Below are 13,507 nucleotides of genomic sequence, written 5' to 3' on the forward strand. Positions count from 1 at the left end.
ATGTTCAGGTTGTCCTCTTCATCATCAATAATGTGAAGTGTGGTTTGCCCTGCAGGCAGAATTGTTTTTTCCTCTGCACTGTGAAAGGAGAAATGCAGGTTAACAGAGTTACACATGTATGTTGAGGATTTGCAGATGTTTACATTCAGACTGCATGCCAATGTACATTGTCACTGTTTTGGTGGAGCTGGCTATTTGATGGCAGTCAGTGTGTTTTCGACTACATAACGGATGTGTGGTAGTACCCGTGCATTATCATCACACATTGTCAGGCAATGCCAGATGTGAGTGGACAGTTACTACGCATGTGCGGGACCTGTTGTGAGCCGTGTCCTATGGTATTGGTGTTGCACTTTGTACCTCATTGCCGTCATTGCTGTTGTTCTGTGATTGCCATGTGTGTGTGCTGCCCTGTGGGGGAGTTGCCCCTGCAGCTCTGATTTTGTGTAGCCTTCTCCCTTTGAGGCAGAGTGCCTTTGAATTGTGTGCTTTTCGGAGCCTGATTTGTTTTTGACTTGGGTCATATGGTGTCTCGGACAGACTTTGTGGCCTGGTGCATTGTTCGTCTGCTGCGTGTATTGTACGGCATGGGTTGTGTGTGCACGTGGACATTTCAGAGTGTGACCTGCTCCTTTACGGATGTGATCCACACTGGGCTAGCTCCATGTCGATTTGTGGGCCATCTCATGTTTTTGGGCTGCTGCCATGCTATTGGGCATGCAGTGTTACTTGCATAGTCAGTGTGGGTCACAGAGCAGATGCTTTGCTGGATTCAGCACATGTGCATGGGCCTGTTGTGATATTGGTAATATGGAGGGGGGCCCCTTTGTGCATATTGTGGACGGGGGCCTTCTTGGCATTTCTATGTATGATGCAGTGTGCCAAGGCTATCAGTGACATGTTCCACGATCATTGTGGGTGTGCTGTGTGCTACACATAATTGTGCATGTCTGCCATTGTGCCCACCACCACCTGTCCCCCTTGTCCCTGGTCGTTACTCACCTTGTTGCTGTTGGGTCCGGTCGTATCATGCAGTGTCCAGGCCCCCAATTCCTGCCACTGTCTCCACACTGCTGACTGTGGCCACCATTTCCTCCAGCTCATCAATCTCCTCCTGTGTCGCAGGACTCCCACCTCCAGTCGCTCTTACTGCCTTCCTATTGGCAGAGAGCTTCTCCTTGGTTTGACTGTGCACTTCATGCCAGCGCCTCTTGACCTCCTTCAGTGACCTCCTCGACACTCCGACTGCATTGACGTTGGTGACGATGGCCTGCCATATTTCCGTTTGGGTTGCCAGTGCTGCAGTGGAGGTAACGAACAGTTGTTGATGGTGTTCTATCACCTCTGTGACGATGATCCAGTCTTCCTGCGTACTGAACCCTGTTTTCCTCTTCCGCTTGTCCTTGTCCTTCCCCGAACACAGGGTTCCTGGCAGTATCTCTGTGGGGCTTGTGGAGTTCAGCTTGTCCTCTGCACTCAGTCCGGGTGCATCCATGTTGCAGCGCAGTTTGATTTGTTTTATTTATTTTTCTTTCTTTTATAGTGCATTTCCCGCCATACGCGTAGGATTTACTGTCCTGTGGCTGGTTTCCTCAGATTTTTGTACCGCGATTGGCCTGATCGCATGTTTTTTTGCGTTCACATTTCTGCAGCGTGGTGTTGAATTTCATGCTGACATTTGACTCATTATCTGATGACTATCGCATGATTCCGCCCTGTTGTGAATTCCAATTTGACACAGGGTTATTTTCCCACGATGGGCTGCGATGTTGAAAGTTGCGTTACGCTACTCTTGAGGTAGTTATCACATGTTCTTGCGAATATACCCCTTTGTTGATTAAGGGAGGGCAGGAACCAGTATTTCTGCTCATTTATTTTTCTTGTTTGCCTTTGCTGGGTGGCAAGGAGATTTGGAGAAGGGGCCCATGTGGGATTAAGGGCTTTTAGGGATTGAGGGGCATATTACCAACAACTAGCGATATTTATCGCTAAATGGGCTTAGCGAGTTTTTTTTATCGCCAAGCATCGCAGGATATTATTGCAGAGATAACATGCTATTAGCAACTTTTATCTCTAAAGCGATAAAATATCCGGTGATAGCGGCAAAATTCGTGAATATCACTGAGAATACAGCGATATTCACGCATTAACGCCAATTGGGTCTTAGCCATAATATCCACCTCCTATTGGATATAATGGCTAAGAACTGGTCTGAGCGGACGTTAGGATTTGGAGATATTGGCACTTAGCGCGAATATTTCCATCGCTACGCCTTCGTTGATAATAGGCGATAGCGATGTTAGCGACTGCTTTCAGTCGCTAACAGGTTGGGAACGCCCACTTTGCATGTCATTAGCGATAAATATCGCTGACATGCAAAGCAGGCCCCAAACCACTCGCTATCGCCTACAAGCTGTCGCTAACTGCTGTTAGCGACAGCTTGCTAATAGGGCGATAGAATTATCGCCACTTAGCGGCCGAAAACGGCTGCTAAAGCGCCAATAATCTCTTATCGACCTCCTTGATAATATGCCCCTATGTTTGCACATTTTTATGATGGTGGAGGCCTAGGGTTATAATATGCATTTTCTCTATTTCCTTGTGTGTTTGTGAATTTTGTACATGCTTTTTAATAGGTTTACTGTGACGTTTAATAGCACGAGGCATAGTCCATCTGGAATTAGGCCTTGGGTATAATGTTTAATGTATTCTCACATTCTCACTGTTGCTGTATTATATGTATATTTTTTATTCTTTTAGGGGGATATTCTCAAGAACGTGTGACAATTATCACAAAATTAGCTTAACGCAACTTTGTACATCGCAGGCTATCGCCCAAAAATAACACCGTCTTAATGTTTTATTCTCAACCCGGCGGCACCATGCGATAGTCCCACGATAATGCACCAAATGACCGCATTAAAACTAACGCGACGCTGAAAAAACGCGCAACACGAACGTGCTAAAAAGTTGCGAAGAGGCCATTTGCGATACAAACATAGAAGACAACAAGCGAAAGGCCTTCAATTCCCACGCGTCGTGTGGGAAAATGCACTACAAAAGCAGAACAAAAAACACACCGAAACCAAAATAAACTGCGTAGCACCATGGATGCACCCTGACGGAGTGCAGAGGACATCCCGAACCCCACAAGCCCCACGGAGGACCAGCCAGGAACCCCGTGCTCAGGGAAAGGCAAGGAGAAGAGGAAGAGGAAGACGGGGTTCGGACCGCAGGCAAACCCAATCATCGTCACAGAGATGATAGAACATTACCCACGACTGTTCGTCACCTCCACTGTCTCATTGGCAACACAAACGGAAATATGGCAGTCCATCGTGAACAACGTGAATGCAGTCGGAGTGTTGACGAGGTCAATGGAGGAGGTCAAGAGGAGCTGGCATGATGTGAAATGCCAAACCAAGCAGAAACTCTCTGCCAACAGGAAGGCAGCAACAGTGACGGAGGTAGGAGTCATTTGCCAGCGGAGGAGCTGGATGAGCTGGAGGTAATGGTGGACACAGTCATCAGTGTGGAGACCGTGCAGGGAGTTGGGAGTCCGGATACAGCTCGATAGAACCTGCCCCAACAGCAACAGGGTAATGACCAGGTACTGGGGGATGGGGGGAGATGGGCACAATGGCACACATGCACAATTATATGAAGCACAATGCACACCCACAATGACTCTGGATCATGTCCCTGATCCCTGTGGCACACTGCTGCACACTTACAAACACCAAGTAGGCCCCCGTCCACCATGTACCCAAAGGGGTCCCACTCCACACATCACCAATCTCATAACTAACATATGCACACATGAGAAACCCAGCAAAGATGCATATTTGTGAGCCACACTGACAATGCAAGTGACACTACATGCCGATTAGCATGGCTGCAGTCCAATCATCATGACATTGTGCACGCAATGACACTGAGGTGGCTGAGTGTGGACAATATCCAGAAAGGAGCAGGTCACACTCTGACACATCCACATGCACAAACAACCCCTTACGTCAACAATTCATCTGTGGATAAACCATGCCCAAGAGTCCACAATACGAACAAGAGCCAAAATCAGCCAAGTCTACAACATTTCAGCACTGTAGAAGCACAGAAGTCAAAGGCACACCACTTCAAAGGGATAAGGGGCGACAAAATGACAGCTGCAGGAGCGACTCTCCCACAATGCAGCACACACACATAAAAATAACAGCACATCCACTTTGATGACAATGTGGTACAAAGTGCAACACTTTCACCACAGAACAGAGGACACATCTGGATCCCCTTGTGCGTAGAAACTGGCCAATCACATCTGACATAGTAGGAGATAGTGATGTAGTTCAAATGCCCACTGTCCCGCATCAAATAGTCAGCTCCTCCCAAACAGTCACAATGTACATTGTCATGCAGTCTGCATGTAAACTTCAACAATGCGTCACATACATGTCAACACAATGTTAAAATAAATCTGCCATTCACATTGCATAGGGACAATCAACACATCCTGCAGAGCAGACCAGATAACTCATCAGTGATGATGAAGAGGACCTCCACACCTTCGACACCGATGCCCTACAGCAGCTCATAGACATCTTAGGCAACCCATCTCCAGGAGTGGGGCAGCCCAGCTCCATCGAGGAGACCCCAACCCCTACACAGACCACACAGCAGGAAGCACCCATCACCAATGCTGGCTCCCAGCACCTCACTGAAGCACACATCGCATTCCAAGGCCAGGTGTTAGACTGCCAGAGGGAGGTAGCTGGACCGGTGCGGGTGGGGTTCGACCTCATGGCAGCTGAACTAGATCACATACGTTGGTGTCTAATTCCCATCAGAGGCCACTTGCACTCCCCAACAGATACCCACACTGCGACAGAGACACACACATTTGCACATTTCCAGTGCTGAACCACTCCCAGAGCCCCGGGATAATCATTCACATCCCTATGCTGGACTTGGGTACGCCTTCCCAGGCCACTCCTCTCACATATTGAGTGGAGGACGACAAAGCTGCATGTCCAAAGTCTTACACACTGCCTGAGGTGACATGGATGCGTCCGCTGTACACAGCACAATGTAATGTGGTAGGGCCAGGGCCCCCATGCATACATTATGATGACCACACGGACACACTAAGATAGTTTGTGAAAATGGCTACAGGCACATGCACCCGGCCTTTAAGTGCCAGGGTCACATGTACAGTGACGCCTGTGCTGGATGGGTGTGGGGTGGGTGTAAGACAGCCCTCATGAAGTGGTTGGTGAAGGCAACAACTTGAACAGTGATCACTATTAAAGTGGAAACAGAAAACACCAACATAGCACAAACAACTGTGAAGCATCATGGTGGTAGCCGGAGCAAGTACAGAGGTTACCCAATATGCAATCAGAAGGGTCCGTGAGTTGCAGTGCACTGAGGTAGGGGCACCTGAGCTGAACATGCTCATGTGAAGAAATTGTCTAGATTGTTTCCCTTTGGGATATTCCTGATGCAGCTGCAGTGGTGTGTGTTACAGCTGCTGCATCATCATCCTCATCATCATCCTAGGTCTTCCCCACTGCCTGAGGTGATATTGCTGCGTGAGCTGTCCACAGCACAAAACTCAACAGAAAGGGTCCATGAGTTGTGCTGCACTGAGTTAGTGGCAGCTGAAGAGCTGAGAAGGTTATCAAGCTGCTGATAGTATCCACGACATGTGTGCGCCATTCTGATAGTCTGGCTGTAAGACTATTTTGACTCTGGCAATTGTTGGTTGGAGGTGGTCCTGGTGGTGGTGGCGTATGCATCCTGGGGTGATGCGTCGTCCGGGCAGGTCAGAACTCAATTTGATGTGTGAGCCCTGGTGGACCGCAGTTGATGCCAGAGGCAGCTGTTAGCGCAGGGCCACAGCCACTTGGCATTGATGACCCCCAGAGATACCAAAGGGGATGATGGACGGGGAGCTTGAGCAAATCAAACACTCACTCCCAGTCAACTGATCTGGGTTTAATCCATCATCGTTCTTTAGCTCACTCCATCACCCTAGTTCAGACATGGCCATATGCATATCAGTCTGACCCTGTGCCTCATGGGAACAGTCCAGCCCACACTGCCAAGCCATGTCTTCCTTGGACCGGAAAACAAGCATCCTGGGACCGGTTTTGGGTTCATAACCCTCATCAGCCAGGCTGTCTTGAATCCAGTGGTAGAATGAGCAAGGGACCCACGTCTGGGCATACCCGGCCAACTTAGAGCGAAAAAAGCGGTACGAAAGAGGATGATGGACGGAGCGCTTGAGCAAATCAAACACTCACCCCCAGTCAACTGATCTGGGTTTAATCCATCATCATTCTTTAGCTCACTCCACCATCCTAGTTCAGACATGGCCATATGCAAATCAGTCTGACCCTGTGCCTCATGGGAACAGTCAAGCCCGAACTGCCAAGTCATTTCTTCCTTGGACCGGAAACAAGGATACGGGTACTGGTTTCGGGTTCATAACCCTCATCAACCAGGCTATTTTGAATCCAGTGGCAGAGTGAGCAAGGGACCCACGTCTGGGCATACCTTGCCAACTTAGGGCGAACAAAGCGATACCAAAGGGCATTATGGATGGAGCGCTTGACCAAATCAAACACTCACCCCCAGTCAAGTGATCTGGGTTTAATCCATCATCATTCTTTAGCTCACTCCACCACCCTAGTTCAGACATGGCAATATGCAAATCAGTCTGACCCTGTGCCTCTTGGGAACAGTCCAGCCCGAACTGCCAAGCCATGTCTTCCCTGGACCAGAAACAAGCATCCTGGGACCGGTTTCAGGTTAATAACCCTCATCAGCTAGGCTTTCTTGAATCCAGTGGCAGAGTGAGCAAGGGACCCAAGTCTGGGCATACCCTGCCAACTTAGGGCGAACAAAGCGATACCAAAGGGGATGATGGACGGAGCGCTTGAGCAAATCAAACATTCACCCCCAGTCAACTGGTCTGGGTTTAATCCATCATTATTCTTTAGCTCACTCCACCACCCTTGTTCAGACATGGCCATATGCAAATCAGTCTGACCCTGTGCCTCATGGGAACAGTCCAGCCCGAACTGCCAAGCCATGTCTTCCCTGGACTGGAAACAAGCATCCTGGGACCGGTTTCGGGTTCATAACCCTCATTAGCCAGGCTATCTTGAATCCAGTGGCAGAGTGAGCAAGGGACCCACGTCTGGGCATACCCTGCAAACTTAGGGCGAACAAAGCGATACCAAAGGGTATGATGGATGAAGCGCTTGAGCAAATCAAACACTCACCCCCAGTCAACTGATCTGGGTTTAATCCATCATCATTCATTAGCTCACTCCACCACCACCCTAGTTCAGACATAGCCATACGCAAATTTGTCTGACCCTGTGCCTCATTGGAACAGTCCAGCCCGAACTGCCAAGCCATGCCTTCCCTGGACCGGAAACAAGCATCCTGGGACCGGTTTCAGGTTCATAACCCTCTTCAGCCAGGCTATCTTGAATCCAGTGGCAGAGTGAGCAAGGGACCCTCGTCTGGGCATACCCTGCCAACTTAGGGCAAACAAAGCGATACCAAAGGGGATGATGGACGGAGCGCTTGAGCAAATCAAACACTCAGGGTCAAGACTGATTTGCGTATGGCTGGGTTTAAACTGGAATGGCATGGTGAGCAAACAAATTATGGATTTAGGCCCAGAACTCTGTACTGGGGTGAATGTATGACATTGTTCTGCATTCTGTCCATCAACTGTTGTTTTTGCATTGATGACCCCCAGGCCATCAACCCAGAGGCGACCCAATATTCAACCAGACTGGGCCCATGACTTGAGCTGCACAGAGTTAGTGGCACTGGATGCATTGCAGCCGGCACAGGCACACCGCCTCAGGACGGTGACTTGCGGTGCACTGGGGTAGGGCCACAAGAGCTGAGCGGGTCCTCGTCGATGTCCAAGGTGAATGTCGCTGAGTGTTTTGGGGAGAGTGGAAGGTGTTCTTCCAGGGCATGATGAAGAGGACAGCACCAAGCAGAAACAGGCAAAATGGATAAGATCAATGCTCCAGACTCATTCTTAACACCAGGTCAGTATCAGCTACATGATGATGAAGACAACCCCCAGGCCATATACTCAGACGCTATCAAAGTTCAACCAGAGGGTGTCCATGAATTTTGGGGCACAGAGTTAGTGTCACCAGAGCTGGAAGGGGATGCAGTCTGCGATGAGGCCTGTACAATGATAAAAAACTGCCATAAATAAATCAAGGCTCAGTTCCAAATGTGTGACCTACTTGACCGCAGTGTAGGCCGAAGGCAGTAGTCAGCAAGGGCCTCAGACATGTGTCGTTGGAATGTTATGCACAGAGTTGGTGGCACCAGATCGAAGGGAGTGTAGTGATATACATGATGCTATTGACATATGAACTCGGCCATCATGATATCAAGACTCAGTTCCAAATGTGTGACCTACTAGACCGCAGTGTAGGCCGGAGGCAGAGGTGGAGTACATCAACAAGAAAGGAATGCTGGTGGCCTGTGTCGCGGAGGCCAGCGATGGTCTGAGGAGGCTGCTAAGGACGCAGGCCTCTGGCTTGGAGCTTGCACCAGCACGTAGTGTGTCCTCTTTGACACACGCCGGTGTCGGCAGGTGAGCAGTGAGGCCTGGGTGTGCCTGGGCAGCCAAGACGGGTCTGGGGACCAGCAGCCTGGAGTGCAGCAGGCACACATGTTCGCAGACAACACCGCTCACAATGTCAGCCTCGTTACTGGGTGAGAGGTGCCGCCCTGGCTGACACGTTGGCCATTCCAGAAGAGAACCACGCCCAGGTCTACGTGCTTTTTATTCACACCCCTACACTAGCCTGGCGTGCGCCAGGCCAGCCCACTCCGCTGACGCTTACAGGGGAGACGTAACAAGCTACATTTCTGCGTTCTTCCCCACTGGCTGAGGTAACATGGTTGCGCCCACTGTCCACTACACTCCAAACACCAACAGTGTATGTTGACATGGATATGTCTGTGGTCTGCATATTGCAGTCTGTCCAGCACATCCATGTCACACTTGGCATTGTGAACATTCTCATTCATGGGTCACTTGCCACCTCTGCACATGCCTGGCTCTCACATCTCCCCACAATATGCTATTGTGTGGCTGAGGTACAATGCCGTTGAAGGCTTATGTACATGGCTAGCTCAAGTTACCACAGTAAGTTGTGCTGTTGTGTCTGGTAGATGGGCATGTTGTTTGGCATGTTGAATGTGAGTTTGTGACATGTGCATTCCCAGAGTTGTGAGTTGCATGATTGTGGAGTTGAGGTGTGTGGTGTGTTTATTTGGTACTTACCAACGAGCAATGCAATTACGTAGGTGCCAGCCTCAAAGCTCTGGTTGAGGATGGACTGTCGGAAGACGAAGGAATCAAGCACACTGCCTGGGTAGTTGGTGATGACATTGTTGAAGAGACCCCGGTGGTCCACTATTGCCTGCACATTGATGGAATGTGTGTGCTTTCTGTTGCATTAATTGTGTGCAGTGTCAGCAGGGGGCACAAGTAGGATATGTGTGCAGTCGATTGCCCCCAACACATGCAGGAAGCCAGCTATGGCGTAGAAGCCTTGCTTGGTCGCCAGCTGTTACTGCACAGTGTGGGAGAAGTGAAGATGCTGGGGTATCAAGCTGATGATGGCATCCAAGACAGGTGTGAGGAACTTTGACAGGGCTGGCTGTGAGACTCCTCTAACTCTGGCAGTTGTTGGTTGGAAGGTACCAGAGGCCAGCAGGTGCAGCACAGCCAGCAGCTTTGTCTGCAGAGATATGTTGGTTGTCCGCTGTGTTGGTGATGTCAGCCTGTGGGCAATGATTGTCATGATGCAGAGGATGGTTGTCCATTTGAGCCTGTAGTGGGCAATGACATTCTCTGGTGTTAAGTCTGTGAGGCTGGTGCATTTTCTGAAGGTCCGCTGTCTTTGTCTGTGCTGCCTCTATGGTAGTGCAGGGGGAGGGGGGTCCGGGGGTGTGGCGGAACTGGGAGTGGTGGCGGTGGTTGTTGCGGCCCTCTTGGGTGTCCGGGCTGCATGATCAGTAGCTCCATGGCATCTGTTGTTCTTCAGGTGTGGCTCTGGGCTCCCTTTCATGGTGCAGGTTGTCATCCGAATTAACACCAGGTAGGAGCAGGTGTTAAATCCCTGCTGCTAACGTGCATGATCGCATGTTTTGTGATCTTATCGCTGATCTGGCTAGTCGTTGAGAATGGTGTGAAGTGGTGTTGTTGTGACTTTTTGCAAGGGAACGCCTACTCTGCATCTCATTAGCGTTAGTTGCCGGTGTCATCTGTGGCGATGTTTTTTGCGGCTGCTATTGCAGGGAAACTGGTGATATCGGCTGTTAGCACCAGCTTGTGAATAGGGCAATACATTTATCGCCACTTTGGCTGTGATAACGTGCTGATAACTCGTTGATAAGTCCTTGAGAATATGCCCCTTGGAGTCTTGTTTATGACAATGTTTGATGTACGTACTAGGTCATTTTTTTTCTCTGCATGTACCTTTCATTGGCAAGGTTTGCAGTGGCTCCTAAACTGCAGGCTCATGTAGCCAGACATTTTCCTTTGTTCTTAGCTACCTTCTTCTCCATGTCCTTGCCCCAATAATTTCTAAGTTAGTTTATATATATGTGAGAAGGTTGATTATTATGTTTTTTTTAACAAGTTTTAAATATGTTTGTGCATAACTCATGTAATTCTGTGTAGTGTAATCATTATCAAAAAATTCAGTGAGATTATTCTGAATTACACAGCAGCAGTCCGTAAAGGTGAACACGGTGGGGCGATGTCGACAGACGACGGAATAAGAATTATTTATTTATTTAAATTTCCCTATTCAGTCGTCTGTCGATTTCCCCATTCCTGCCCGGTCCCACCCCACGGCCCCCACCACACTTACCTGCACGGACCGCAGCTGGAATTGAATGAGAAAGGTAATTCTTCAATTAGCGTTATTTTCTTAGCACCAAAATGCCCCTTCACGTCCAAAATGGATGCAATGATTCAGTTTGCACTAAGAAATAGTGCTAAATGTAACAGATCATGGGTAGCAGGTCAAGCAGATGTACTGGCTCACTAAACTGGAAATTGAGGTAGGATTTTCTCCCCATTTACTCCCGGCATTTACCACTAGCTTCTTAGAGTAAAATGCATCCCGGATCCAAAATGGACCTGAGGATGCATTTTGCCCTTAGAAAATTGCACTGAATGGAACAAAACATAAACAGCAGCATGGGCAGCTGCACATGCTCCTTAAATGTGCTCTTGCAGTAGGATTTTTTCAGAGCCAAATTACTCTCAATTACCTAAGCACGCCTAATTGCATCATTATTTATAGTTCCGTATTAAAGAGCAAAACAGAATTGCCAATACTGCTACTTTAAAATAATTTTGTGGTTCATATTTGCCTTGGTCTGTTTGGTGTTTGGGGCATTTTTAAAGCTTATTTTCTTATCTGACTTTCCTGATTTACTAGTGTTGTGAAATGGCCAAGGACAGTCCCATGGTTGGACCCAGACGCATTTCGGGTATCTATACATTTTTCTGCAATCCTTTCCATGGAATGCTACAGAATTTGTTTTTAGGGGGGGTGCTCCAGGCAGAGTAGGGTAGCATGTTATTTGGACTCCATGTCTCCTTTTTTACTGGCCATGTGAGCAACCACAATTTTGTAGTGCCTGTGTGTGTTTGTGAGTGTCATAGGTGGCAATTTTGTGTTTGTCCTAGTCCGTGCCATCTTTTTTACTGGCCATGTAGATGGCAGTGATTTTGTCTATGTGCTCGGTGCCTCCTTTCCTTGCTGCAAATGCAGAGACAGCCTTCTGTCTTTGTTGAGTGTAAGCAATGAGGCTTTTTGCAGGTTCCCTCCACTTTTGCCTCATTTGGACTATCAGAGGCTGTTTTTTCTACTTTCAGAGTACACGGAGGTCTGCTGACCTGATCTCAGTGCCAGTGCTCTGACCCATTACAAAAGACATGTCGAACTGGGTGTACCCAATTAGCAAGGACTGACTTTTCTTTAAAGTCCCTGGTATATGGTACCCAGGGCAGGTAAGGCAGAGTGTCCACATAGGGCTGCAGCACTATGTGTGCCACCCTAAGTGTGAGAAAGGACAAAATAGCTCCCAGCATGCCACAGCAGACTGGAAGGGCAGTGTGTACACTGCCAGTTTGACTTTGCCATTAAAACCAATGGCAATACCACCACATCCCAGAACATTATATGTAAGTCTCACCTAAGGAAGGCTTCTAGAGTTCTATGGCAAGGAGTTGTATTTTTTAAGTTAGACATAGATTTTTCATATATCTTAACAACCAAACTTTTACATTGTCATTGTTGCTGTGCATAAAGTTAGTAGCTCCATTGGTTACTGTAGGGTTTCCTGCTTGCCACCCCAACCCTGTTAACTCCTGATTGTTACTTCTTAACTGGGAAATGTGAGGTATCACATTAATAGTGACATTAAATGTAATTTAATGGTCAAGTTGACATGTATGTCACTTTTAAAATTTGAATAAAAATAAAAAAAGTTTTAAATAATTGCTAGTTTTGTGTCCAGCTAGTCCAATGGCCCCACACAGGCTTAAGTATGCAGATAGAGTTCTGCCCACCTGGAGAGATGTATGAATGACTCCCAGGTTCAAAAACAAAGGATGGCCTCTCAGGGGGATTAGCCACAAGGCAGGATTCAAAAGTGAATCCACATTTGGGAGAGAAGCTGTACTGACACCCCTGAGCATGATACCATTTGTTCCTGCAGACAAAGTGGAGACAGGGTTGAGAAGGGTAACTCACCCCAAAACACAGTTCTACGGGAGGGAGTGTAGCCCTCTGGTATCCACACTCCTAAGGTGGGCCCTTAAGCTCCTCACAACTAAGAAATGATTGTGCAACTTTGAAGGGGGCAAGAATGGGGCACTCTCATATAGCGAGATGTCACACATCACTGGAACTTCATCACTAGAGAGGAGTGGACCCAGTCGGCATTTGGCTAGTGACTACGTGGTCTCCTATGGTCACTTTCCTGGGATAAATAAGGCACCCCTGGTACCCTAATGTACAAAATATGGCCTAACCCACCAAAACACTAAATACTTTAGTCTTCCGGTGACAGAAATTCTGGGAGTTTGTGCAAAATTTCACAATACCCCAACACGTTTACTATTCAGCTATTTATTTCTGTCCCAGTGTCTTTTCTTATGACAATGTAAAAAAGGGGAAGAAGGTAAAAAAATGTCAAATACCATCAATACACCACACCATTCATCCAATGAAAAATATGTGGTGAAAGAGAGAAAGTACCTCACGGTAGAACAGCCAATGGGGTTGCTGGCTGCCAATTACCAGTATACCCACTTATCATCATAGGTATCTTACTCTCTTGTAGTGGAAAAGAAAAGAGACAGAAACAAGAAAAAGACCAGACACCATACAACAGTGCTTTTTCTTCACGAAAACCAGAAAGCGTGCTG

This window comes from Lissotriton helveticus, chromosome 4_1 (assembly GCF_964261635.1).
Source record: "Lissotriton helveticus chromosome 4_1, aLisHel1.1, whole genome shotgun sequence".
In the NCBI taxonomy this organism is placed as follows: Eukaryota; Metazoa; Chordata; class Amphibia; order Caudata; family Salamandridae; genus Lissotriton; species Lissotriton helveticus.